Source organism: Pelodiscus sinensis, chromosome 26 (genome assembly GCF_049634645.1).
Source record: "Pelodiscus sinensis isolate JC-2024 chromosome 26, ASM4963464v1, whole genome shotgun sequence".
Taxonomy (NCBI): Eukaryota; Metazoa; Chordata; order Testudines; family Trionychidae; genus Pelodiscus; species Pelodiscus sinensis.
Genome location: NC_134736.1, coordinates 7,110,577 through 7,123,375, shown reverse-complemented (window position 1 = coordinate 7,123,375; position 12,799 = coordinate 7,110,577). Strand labels below are relative to the sequence as shown.

The 12,799-nt window shown below is 50.2% G+C and overlaps 1 long non-coding RNA gene across 1 annotated transcript; it reads right to left on the bottom strand.

Moving 5' to 3' along the window:
* Window positions 1-243: 243 nt before the first annotated feature.
* Window positions 244-5,835, bottom strand: LOC142820444 (uncharacterized). Its single transcript, XR_012897688.1, has 3 exons — window positions 5,734-5,835; window positions 5,243-5,366; window positions 244-274 (listed from the first exon to the last, which is right to left on the bottom strand). It is a non-coding gene; the product is annotated as an uncharacterized LOC142820444 (long non-coding RNA).
* Between the last annotated feature and the right edge of the window lie 6,964 nt (window positions 5,836-12,799).

Genomic DNA, 12,799 nt, shown 5'->3' with positions numbered 1-12,799 from the left:
ATTCACCCGTACAGTCTGGTATTTTCACCTCCTGTCCAGTAAAAAAATTCAGAGAATATCGGACACCTGAGATGTCCAATATTTTCTGAATTTTACCCCGGCCAGGAAGCGAAAATACCGGGCACCTGGCAACCCTACAAACACTCAGCGCCCAGTCTCCCCGTCCCCCCGAACTGACCCCTGGCTCCCAACACCCCCAGCCCCCTGACCCCAGCCCTCATGCTTACCTGGTTCCCCAAGGCTGCCGTCACAAAATGGCTGCCGGCCAAAAGACCTAGGGAAAGCAATGCTTTTTTTTATTTATTTTGCTCAACAACTTTGGTCTCCCTCCTTTTTTCTTTCCCCTTCAACAGAATGTTTTCCCGTTTTTGGGGGGGGGGGGTGTTCGGTATTTTTGTTTCAATCATTTGGCAACCCTAGCTCTAGTAACACAGCTGCTATTGTGGCTACCTCATGTTGGCTTCAGACTGGTCCCCTCAGAGATGTTACCTGACACACCCCCACTCCAGGACGAGCTAGTTCAGGTGGGCATCGAGCTGGTGGGCAGTTCCATTGTGCATGCCCTGCATCACAGCCCCCAGGCCAGACACTGCCTGGACATGTCCTGCCCCCAGCCTAAACACAAGGGTGACACTTGCCAAATGTGCATGACGAAACCCAGAGATAAGACAGCCGAAGGAATTGCTGCAAAGACGACCGAGCCTAACACAATGACTGGCCAGCAGAGGAGGAAGTAAGGCAGCTGTCCTTTAGGCAGAAGGAGCTGGCTGATAACACACACCCAGTCCCCCACGAGGAAACTTCCTGTAAGAAATCAGCTCTCGGAAAGCCCAAATACCTGCAGGATTAACCTGGGAAACCAAACTGGGCAAGGGCAGTTTGAGCCAACAGAGAAACAAAGAGGAGGCAATGAGGAAAAGGAGAAATAGTGAGGCCTACAGAGCCCGTGCCAGGTTCCTGGGGTGTGGCTGCTCCAAGGAAGGAGACCCAGCAGGGAACATGGTGGGCAAGGAGTACACGGGGGCCATGAGTGGCAGGAGATAGGCCCTGTGGGGGAAATGCACCCTTCGGCAGATGATCTGAGAGGTCAGGCAAGCATGGGTGGCCGGGCTTCGGTGTTCCGTACTGATCACTGTGAACTCCACCAGAAGCCCTCGGGTCAAGAGAAGCCCCATAAATAATCTCTGTTCAAGAGGCATATGACTGGCAGGATCGCAGCTCTAGGCACACAATGTTCTGGTGGGTAAATAGCAGCTAATGCAGTGCCCGGTGTTTAGCAAACACGACCCGGAGCCAGCAGTTACTTCCCTCCTAGCAAACAAAGCAAGGCCCTGGACCCCTCCTTCGGTGGAGGAGGAAGTCTGTCCCTCCCCCCCCCACACACACATCTCTCATGCACAAGCAGAGCTGCAACTCCTCACACACCGGAGGCAAAGCAGTGAGCCCAGCCCCTGGGGAGCCTGCCATGGCGGGGACCGCCGGAGCCAGGCTGGAGGCCAAGTCCCTGCTCCAGTGGCAGCCGGTGCCAAGGCTGGGACAGGATCTCAGCCAACACATAGTTGCTGCCCATGTGAAACACCCTAAGGCCTGAGGGCATTTCACACCAAGACTGAAAGCCAGATTCCTCCCCACCATGGCTGAGAGCGGCGGGATCCAGGACCTTCTTTTGGCTAGAGATGGGACAGCATCCCTACGCCCACTCTCTGTCACCCCACCTCTCACCAAAACCTCTGCCCCTGTGCTGCTTAAGGCTGCGGTCTCTCTCCAGGAACCCCCTCCTTCCAGAATCCCCCACTTCTGGCCTTGCCCACAAGCGCGGACTGCTGACGCTCCTGATGGTGTTAAACAAAAACCCCAACAGGCAAAGGCCAAGAGCTGCTCTGTACAGTCTGCTCGGACCCCTTGTGGCACAAGGGGAGCACAGGGCAGGGGAAGGAGTCCCACCTCTGTCCCAGCCTGTGCATGAGCTGATGTTACTAATCCATCATTCTCAGTGGCATGTGTTAAGCACGACTCCTGCACTTTCAATTTTAATACGCTGGAGCTGTTCTTGTCCCTCATTTTCAGCGCCACGCAGAAGAGCTCCAGGAGTAACTGCACCTGCTCAGGATGGGGGGAAACACAAGAACTGGTGGGAGAAGGTAAGGTCTGATCTGTGTAGCATCTAAGAGGGCCCAGACATGGCACTGTCATGCCCAGATGTATGGTTGTGATATTTTAGCACCCACAAGGTTCTCCCTGTTTAAATCCAGACTGTATCTGTTGCAAATGGCTCTGGGTAGCCGGGAAAATCCAGAGGAGGAGATAACTCTGCAAGCAGTGAATTCGTGGGACAGTAGCTACTTGGGAGCAACTTACTCGCCCCACGGATGCTGCGCTTGTTTGGGGGAGGAGGCATGGGGCCATCCAGAGCAGTTCTGCATTCACACACCCACAGCCCAGTGGCAGGTGGGAACATGCTTCTGATCCTGGTTGCACCATTCAATCGCGGCTCCTCCCAGAGAAATGAGAAAAGGGACCAACCAGCCAGAACCGAGAGGGTGGAAACAGACAATGTGGGCTATATACAGGCAGGGTATCTTGAGCAATGCTGCCTTGGGTAAGGGGGCAGATCTTGCTTGAGGAGGGCAGCTACCCAGAAAGTGCCAGACACTTTCCAGGGTTCCTACATTATAGCTGTATCCATCAGAGGGCTGGCAGTAGCATTGCTAAGCTTTCTCATTGACCCTCCCTTTCTCTGTGCCTCCAGCAAACCCCACAGGGATTAGCCCGGCTCTCACGAGCACCCAACGGGAGCTGCGGCTGAAGAAACTTTCTTGTGTAACTCCCCTCATAGAAAAATTGCAGCGGCATCGGAGTCATCCAGGTTCACCCCTGCTTCCCCAGCAGTTTCTGCCTCTTCATAGGACGGCAGTTGCGGGATGCACACGTGTGTTTGAAAAGGGGCAACCTTTGCCGCTGTTCAACTGCTCCAAACGTTTTGCAAACATGTAGCTCCAGCCTTTTGTTTTAGAAGGGGAAGGGCAGGAGAAACCAAAAATTAAAGAGCGAGAGAGGGCCTGTAAGAGAGGAAAAAGAGTCTTTATCCAAAATGGCTAAGGATGCTGCTGTAAACAGGCCTGCAGCCAAGTTGTAAAAGCTCCTGGAATGTGGCATAGTGTGCTGCAGTTCAGGGGGAAGCCAGGAAGGGGAGGGGGGAACCTCCCCAAATCCCTTCTTCAGTGATAAACTGCTGTTAAGTTTATTTTGAAAACACTTATGGGATGTGTGGGGCCAGGAGCCCTGGGGCTGTGGGACAGGGAGGCTGTTTGTGGTGGAGTTTGTAAGACTCACTCTCCTGCTGTCTGCCCTGGGGAAAGCTTCCATCCCAGAGCTGCCGTTTTCATTGAATTCCTGAAAAGTCCAGACCAGCCATTAGTATTCTCCAAAAACCTCCCCGTGGTGCAGAGGGGAGCACCAGCCTTGTGATCCCGCAAAGGAAGGGGAGCTGGTATTCTTTGGCTGATGGTGTTTGGAGGGACCGCTGCTGAGAGTTGCTGAAATTCACCGAGACCCCCTCCCTATGGTTTTGAGCCTGGTCCCGCCAGCAGCAACCTTTACTCCCCCTTAGCATTTGTGTCCCCGAATGTACATCCAATCCTGCTCTGAAAAGCCTCTTTTCAGGTGGCTCCATTAAATCTCCATTCAATTAGTTGGGATTGGTCCTGCCTCGGGCAGGGGGCTGGACTTGATGACCTTCTGAGGTCTCTTCAAGCTCGATGGTGCTATGATCTCAGGTCACCCCTAAGTCTTCACAGGATTCTCCGGTCCAGGCAATCGGTGCTCGCTCTGGAAACCACAGTGAAGGGGAGAGGCCTGGAAGTGCTAACACTAATTCAGCAATTGACTTAGCCAGCTAGGTGAGAGTCCCGGAGTCATCCCAAGGGGAAAATGTAGCCTGGAGGAAATTGACCATCCCAGGGGAACAGGGTGGGAGGTATGGTCAGAGCATGAGATTGGGAGCCAGTCACCACCTGCATTCCTGTCCTGACCCTGGGCACATCACTTGATCTCTCTCCCTGCATTTCTTCCACCTCACCTAAGGAACTGTGGAAATTCCCCCCTCTCCTCCCTTACACAGCAAGTCACAGATTGCTACCAGTGCCCCAGAGAGCTGTGGACGTGGCAGAAGTTGGGAGCCCAGCTGCTGACTTTTCCTATATTTTTTTTCTGTGGGTGGTTGAGCCCCGAGGCACTCTGTGGTTGGGAGGATTGAGTGACTTACACTGACTCAGACCCCGAGATTGTTCCAAAGAGGTGGGGTGCCTCATTCAGATTCACCCACAGATTCGCTCTGGTTCACTTGCACAATCTGGCTGAATAATACTTTTGGGAAACTTGTATTACTTGCAGCACTCACGGACCGAAAAATCCACAGAGCCTGCCTGTGCTTGAGCAGTCTGCCAGCTCTGTGTGACACCCTTCTCCGAGAAACTCTGCCCACGCTTTTGAAGGTTGCCAGTGGCTCTGGTCTCTCATCCCTGTGTCCATCAGTGTAACCCTTCCGGACTGTCCCACTGAAGTTATTATTTTATATCCCAAGCTGTCCCAAGACAGTGGTCCTGTCTTGCAAGGTGCTTCACATACAGGCAGTATGGCAGCAGAGTCTAAAAACAGACAAGAGAGACAAAAGAAGGATTCTGTGGCACCTTAAAGGTTAGCAGATCTATCGTGGTGTGAGCTTTCGTGGGCAAAACAGATATTTCATCTGACAAGGGGGGGGGTGCCCACGAAAGCTCACACCACGATAGATCTGCTAACCTTTAAGGTGCCACAGAATCCTTCTTTTGTCTCCCTTGTCAGTTTTTAGACTTTATGCTGCCATACTGCCTGTATGTGAAGCACCTTGCAAGACAGGTTTTTGCCCACGAAAGCTTACACCACGAAAGCTTACACCACGAAAGCTTATGCTCCGAGAAATCTGTAGCTGCAAAAACAAGGAGTCCTGTGGCACTTTAAAGATGAACAGACTAACATGGCTACCCCTTTGATAAAATAAGGAATATAAGAACATAAGACAAGGATAGCGATTTTTGTTGGGTAGAAGGGAAGAGGGAGAGTATGTGTAAGTGACATGTCCAAGGTTGCACAGGGTGTTTGTGGCAGAGATGAGAACTGGTCACAAGAACATCCCTCTGCTGGGGAAAAAGGGTGACTTATTGCATCACGCTTCCCAAAATACCAGGTTCTGCCAGGAACTCACCAGGTAGAGGAGGTAGGATCAGGGGGTCTTATTTCATTTCCCATCGTTGCTCTTCATTAAGTAGCAGCCCAGGTAATCAACCCATGAGGTCCCTTTTGGACGGCATCAGATGTGCAACTGCCAGCTGGTTGTCGCGAGAATCACAGGTCCGATGATAAATACCCAAGGGGGGAAGGACAGAACCAGGTGGACAGTTTTATCAAATAAAAATTATGTATTTATGACAGTGGTGAATTTATAGTATTTATTCTAAGATTTTTAATAGACCGTGTTAATAATGAATTTACAGTATTTATTATATTTATTCTATGGCTTCTAGTAAAACGTGTCACAGATATAAGGATGGGAATGGCAAGGGGAATAGTCTCTAATCTTAAACTATCCAGCTACAGTAATTAAATAACAGTGATAACTACAAACTCTTATGTACTACCCAAAAACAACTACAACACTAAGCTTATACAACAGGAAAAAAATCCAATCCTACATACCAACTTACACAGCACCCGGAACATTTCACAGATATCGGTTCAGTTGCGAAGGCCTTGGTTACGCCCAAGAGTCGGGGGAGGTGGCTGGTCGGTTGATCAAAGCGCTGCCGGCCTGAAGTATACGAGAAGGCACATGCACGGTGGTACGTGTGTTGCGAAGACCTCCTAAAGCAGGCATGTCCAAAGTCCGGCCCGCGGGCCAATTGCGGCCCGTGTTCCAGTTTAATACGGCCCCCGCTTCCTCCCCCTCTCCTGGCTCCCCGGCGCTCTTTTGAACTGGCGTGCCCAGCACGCCGCTTCCGGCCGCGCCGCCGCCGCCCATGGCCTCCGCGGTCCTAGAGCCTGCCCTGTAGGGCACGTCCGCAGCCCCGCTCCCACGCTTGGCTGCGGGTTCGCCCTGCCCCCGGGCCGCCGTGAGGCCAGCGTGCCCTGCGCTCTCCGCCCGCCTCCGACCCCGCGGGCCCTCCGCCTTGGGGCTGAGAGTGCGGGGACGGCCCTCACGCATGTTCACTTCTTCAAATCTGGCCCTCTTTGAAAAAAGTTTGGACACCCCTGTAAAGCGAACTGTGCCATGGGTATTTATCCCCAAATCCGCACATCGCTTTCCCGCGCGTGCATATTACCATATATGGCCCAATGGTCACCAAGTGGGGGGGTCTGTGTCGTAGGGGTAGGGCCGAAACTGTGCAGGTTTCATGCAACCAAGTAAGCCCCGGTTCTCACGCCAAGGTGAGGGGTGGGAGAGTCTGAGGCTATTTTCCCCTTTTCACACCTTCCCTTTTTTCTAAAGGCAATGGTATGCAGGAAGGGTGTGGCCGGTTTCTCTCAAGGAGTACTGCAGCCCATATAACAAGAGCAGCCTAGCCAAACTTTTTTACTGGGGGGGGCAGTTTCTTTTCTCTAACACTGGTCTGTGGAAAGAGCTGGGGACTAATCAAAGACCCATCCTCAGCAGTGCTACCCACCCCAAGTGCACAAAGAGCATGAGGCGAGCCCCCCCAAAATCAAGAGATTTTAAAAGTAAATGAATCGTGGGTGGCTTTTATTGGCCTTTGGAACCTGTAGGGTTCCGGGTTTTCAGGCTTTTCTCTTCCCAAAAAGAAGGGCTAGAAACTTGTTTTTGAAAAAGTCAAAGCAGAGTGTCTCCTGTAATCCTGCTGCGGCTTTAAGAAAACCCCAGTTGTCTGGAAACTTGAGATACAAGCATGGGAGCTGGCAGCCCAGCATTAGTCAAAAGGATCCCTCCAGTCCCCTCCGGATTAAACTGAGACCCAAAGAGAGGCCATTAGCCTGATGTAGACACAACACTGAGTTCAACAGAGCAAATTGAAAGGGAGGAAAAAACGCTTGCTGCCTCTATTCTTCATGTGCTCCCCAGACAGCCTCCCAGGAGCTGTGTTCTGTAATATGACCTCTCTCAAAAGAATCTGGCAACTCCAGCCTTTTACCCTGGTGCTTCTGGTCTAAAGTCCTGCCTTTCGTGACAGATTTCTCTTAGCAGCAACCACCTAAGTCCCAATACTCCACTACTATCCAACCTGATCCTCTTCCGCCTCAGCTCTACTTCATGGCCGTTCGTTTTGCTTTAGGTGAACAAGTTTATTCCCCGATGCTGGTACCGCCCTTCCCCAAGTCACCCTGGATGGATTTATTACTGTTCAGCCACATCCCGAGTGCATCTCTCCAGGCTAAACACCCTCCGCACCTTCTCCTTGCAGGATTTCCAGCTAAGTCCTAGAGAAACACCCTTGTATGTCAGCAGTGCTGTGGGTCTCTTGGAAAAGACGCCTGGCATCTTCTCACTCTGCCCTGCCAAACTCCAGACTTTCAGAGTTCAGGGGAAACCAAGTGTAAATTCACAGGGACTATATACCAAAACCAAGGAGACTCCAGCTACTTTCATTCCATGCATGTGCTCGTCACTGAGGTTTCTGATGTCAGCCAAAGGGGTATCTCCCTTTTAGGAACTAATCTCCTACCCTGGGGCAGGGGACTCACATTTGGTTTCTATTTCCCACTCCACCTGCTCCTCCAAACTCCTATTTTAGTCACTGCAAGTGATCAGAGGACAGGGCGGGGCTCTGACGCAGCCGTATCAGACGAAACCAACCTGGGGGAACCAGGTCCGTGGTGGAGTGGCTCTTGCAAAATCCGGACAAGCACCTTGGCACAGCTGTTCTTTTCCATTCTGTTCTGTTGCCAAGGCATTTGCGTTTATTGTTGTTTCCTATTCACCTCAAACTGTGTCCTTGTTGGGACTTGCACCCGCTCTTGTGCCTCAAGGTACTGAGAAAGGAAGGGACCTCAGAGAGGATAAGCCCACAATTTACACAGCCTGGTCTGCAAGGAGACCACTGCCGTGTTGGTATTTCCAAGTAGATTTTCCAAGCCCAGAGACTCCTTCATGCCCATCTTCTTCATGCCAATCACATCTGAAGAAGTGGGCTGTGCCCACAAAAGCGCATGATCCCATCTACATGTTTTGTTAGTCTATAAAGTGCTACCAGACTATTTCTTGCTTTTTAAGTGTAACCGTAACTATTGTTGGTATTACGCTAGCACCTAAATGCCAGCACTGAGATGGCAGCCTCATTGTATTGGGCATGGTATGTAGACCCGGAAAAGATACGTCTACACTGCGCCGCTATTTCGGGATACTTCCGGTATCCCGAAAGAGCCAGTCCGCGTTTTGACAACACACCCGGTATTTTGAAATATCTTTCGAAATAACGGGTGTGCTATTCTGACGTCCCAGTGAACCTCGTTCCATGAGGATTAAGGGACATTTCGGAATAGTGGTTTATTTAGAAAATTACGAAATAAGCTATTTCGAAATACACTCGAAATAAGCTACGTGATTTGCATAGCTCAAATTGCTAAGCTTATTTCGAGCGAAGGGTGCTGTGTAGACGCAGCCAAAGAGACCCACGTGGCCCTGCAGACTACAGCTAGTTAAGTCTACACTTGCAATTGAACGGCAACACTTTAGTTGTTCACGGGTACTTAGAACAACCCGAACGGACAAAAGTTTAGCCACAGCAAGTGCCAGTGTAAAGGGCACACTGTCAGCAGCAAGCAAGGTGCTTTGTCCTGCCGACAATGCAAACACCACTCGTGAGAAGAATTCTGTCTGCAGAAGTGCTATCAAGTAGCATTTACACAACCTGCAAGCGAGAGGGCTGTGTCGACTCAGCCTTGTCGCTAACAGCTGCATAGCATAAACAAAGCCTTAGTAGCAGAGATAGGAGAACAGGTTGGGGAACCCATATCCAAAGAGGCTAAGTGACTTGCCCTGGGGTCACTCGGGGAGGCTGTGGCAGAGCTGGGGTTTTAACCCCGATCTCCTGCTCTCAGTCTGGTCCCTAGCAGCTGCCTCACTCCATTTCAAATACTTTAAAAAGCTGCCAATGTCCTTTTCAGTGTCAGCCCTGGAACTGTAGGTATGATGAGTAAGAATCCTTTTGGCTGCTCAGTCCCCCTCTGCTTCCAGCGAGAAATTAGTGACTGTTCCAAGCTGGGATGGGTCAGCAGTGTTCACTACCCAAAACTCCCCACCCTCTCATTCTTTCACAAGGACTTCCCTATCCCCTTTCTGTTCTCTTAATCAGGTTGTGTTTTGCTTGCAGCTTTGCCTGCGCATTGTCCTTGGCATTTGTCCTTTTGTGTGTGTGTGTGTAAGGGGGGATGTTCCACCTTCTTTTCTCTGAATCATTTACTTGTTTTGCAAACAAGCTGCTGTATAATTCAGCTGGCTGGGGCAGGCTGTGGAGTTATAATCGCACTGTCTGGCCTGGGAAGGCTTATGCCAAATCACGTGCATTGCCCTGATTATACGCCAGCTGGGCATTAAGATAATGGTTGATAATCAAGCCACGCTTCAGGGCTCTGGCTGGGTGTAGTAGGGACTGCCCCCATTTGCCTGCCTGAAACATCAGGGGATGACCCAGAGAATATTGTCTCTAGCTGTCCGGTTGGTGGATTTTGCTCAAGTGCTCAGAGTCACACCCGTTATGAGACGTGGGGTCAGGAAGGGATTTTCCCCGGTAGGGTTGCCAGAAATCGAGTTTTCAACACTAGGAACATAAGAACGGTCAGACGGGGTCAGACCAAAGGTCCATCTAGCTCAGTAACCTGTCTGCCCACACTGGCCAGAGCCAGGTGCCCCAGGGGAAATGAATCTGCAAGTGACCCCTCCCGTCACCTCATCGAAAAGCGAGGGTTTTTTTCCAACACAGCCTGGTGAAAATGAGCCAGTGAGGGAGGGTGGGGAAGAGCAAGCCGCAGAGGGAGGGGGGATGGAGTGAGGGGCGGGGCCTCAGAAAAGAGGCGGGGCACGGGTGTTCCATTTTTGTTCTGTCGGAAAGTTGGCAAACCAGACTCTCCAGAGTATAGAGGCTGGGACCTGATGGGGGGGAGGCTTCAGCTTCCCTGAGGCAGGGGGGTGAGGCATGCATGACTGAGCTTGCTCTGACTATCTGGTTATGTCTCACCTAATCAGTTCCCTGCAGGGCCTGAGGCTCTCCCATTCTCGCAGTGTGGCATGCAGGTTAGTCCCTGTGGGGCTGAAATGCTTATGTCAAAAGTCTTTCTGTTTACTATAAGTGGACCTGGATGAGAAACAGCAGCCTGTGCCGCATGGGAGGCCTGTCAGACTAAGGCAACTCATGGACCCTTTGGGCCCGAAACTGTGAAATCGGGAGTTTGAACTTCCTCCTAGGTCCCCACTGTGGCTTCGCTGAACGGCGCCCAGAGTCTGTGCATCTGCCATTCAGTCACCTTCCCTGTGCCCCAGTTAATCAGCCCAATCGTTTGGAAAGTCACTAAGTAAATAAATAGAAATGACAAAGTTAATGATTGTTAGAGCCCAGATAGCAGAGGATGTCAGGAGTAACAAGGCCCCAATGAGGTCATGGAAAAATGCCTATTTCTTTTGGGAGGCACTAAGGTATATCCCCGGGGGAGAAGAAGGGAAGAAACCTTCCAATGTCCCTTCTGTTTTGAGTGTAGTCCTTGTGTCTTGAACAGGGTTGCTTTCATGGCTGAGAATTATTTCTATTGGGGCTTGTCTTCACTATGTGGAAGATCCATGAGGCCGCAGTTGATCTTCCAGAGTTCAATTTAGTGGGTCTAGTTAAGACCCGCTAAATCAAACTCAGAGGGCAGGGCACCGGTATTCCTGCTCCTCATAAGTGTTTGCTCCCATCAGCCTCCCACTGTGGAGAGGGTGCAGAAACTCGAATTAAGGTACGTCGACTCCACTACATAATGAATGTAGCTGGAGTTGCCTATCTTAATTCAACCTTCCTGTGGAGTGTAGACTTGGTGTCAGAAAAGTAGGCTGATCAGATAGGTTTCAAAAATGTCTTTGATGCTAAAGCAGGGGTGGGCAATAAGTGGGTCAGGTGTGGTTCACTGGAGTTAACCCTGGCAGGCTGCAGAACACTCTATTTACCTGCACATCCACAGGTACGGTCCACGCAGCTCTCATTGGGAAATAAGAACAGCCCAGGGAACGACAGACAAGTTAGTTTAACTTCTGTGCCAGGAAAGATAATGGAGCAAATAATTAAGGAATTCATCTGCAAACACGCGGAAGATAATAAGATGATAGGTAACAGTCAGCCTGGATTTGTAAAGAGTAAATCATGTCAAACCAATCTGATAGCTTTTTTTGATAGGGTAACAAGTCTTGTGGATAAGGGAGAAGCAGTGAACATGGTAGGCCTAGACTTTAGTAAGGCATTTGATACAGTCTCACATGATATTCTTATCAATAAGCTAGGCAAATACAAGGTGGGTGCATAACTGGCTGGATACCTGTACTCAGAGAGTAGCTATTAATGGTTCACAATCCTGCCAGAAAGGCATAACAGGGGTCTGTTTTGGGACCGGCTCTGTTCCATATCTTTATCAACGACTTAGATATTGGCATAAAGAGTACACTTATTAAGTTTGCAAATGATACAAAGCTGGGAGGGGTTGCAACTGCTTTGGAGGATAGGATCATAATTCAAAATGATCTGGACAAACTGGCGAAATGGTCTGAGGTAAATAGGATGAAGTTTAATAAGGACAACTGCAAAGTACTCCACTTAGGAGGAAACAATCAGTCTCACCCAGAATGGGAAGCGACTATCTAGGGAGGAGTACTGCAGAAAGGGATCTAGGGGTTATAGTGGACCACAAGCTGAATATGAGTCAGCAGTATGATGCTGTTGCAAAAAAAGCAAACATGATTCTGGGAAGCATTAACAGGTGTGTTGTGAGCAAGACACAAGAAGTCATTCTTCTGCTCTACTCTGTGCTGAATAGGCCTCAGTTGGAGTATCGTGTCCAGTTCTGGGCACTGCATTTCAAGAAAGATGTGGAGAAATGGTAGAAGGTCCACAGAAGAGCAACAAGAGTGATTAAAGGTCTACAGAACATGAGCTATAAGGGAAGACTGAAAGACTTGGGCTTGTTTAATTTGGAAAGGAGAAGACTGAGAGGGGACATGATAACAGTTCTCAGGAATTTAAAAAGGTGTCACAAGGAGGAGGGAGAAAAATTGTTCTCCATGGCCTCTGAGGATAGGACAAAAGCAATGGGCTTAAACTGCAACAAGGGAGATTTAGGCTGGACATTGGGAAAAACTTCCTAACTGTCAAGGTGGTGAAACACTGGAATAAATTGCCTAGGGAGGTTGTGGAATCTCCATCTCTGGAAATATTTAAGAGCAGGTTAGATAGATGTCTATCAGGGATGATCTAAACAGTACTGGGTCCTGCTGTGAGGGCAGGGGACTGGACTCGATGACCTCTCGAGGTCCCTTCCAGGTCTAGTGTTCTATGATTCTATTGGTTGTGGATCACCATTCATAGCCAATGGGAGCCACAGGAAGCAGTGTCCTGGTCTGTGCCGCTTTCTTCAGGTCCCACTGGTTGAAAACGGCAATCCGCAGCCAATGGGAGCTACAAGCAGCTGGTAAATAAAGCGGGGGATAACCCAGGCAAACCACATCCAACTTTTTGCCCACTCCCGTGCTAACAGAACCAATTCCACAACATTTGATGATTTCCTGCGAGAA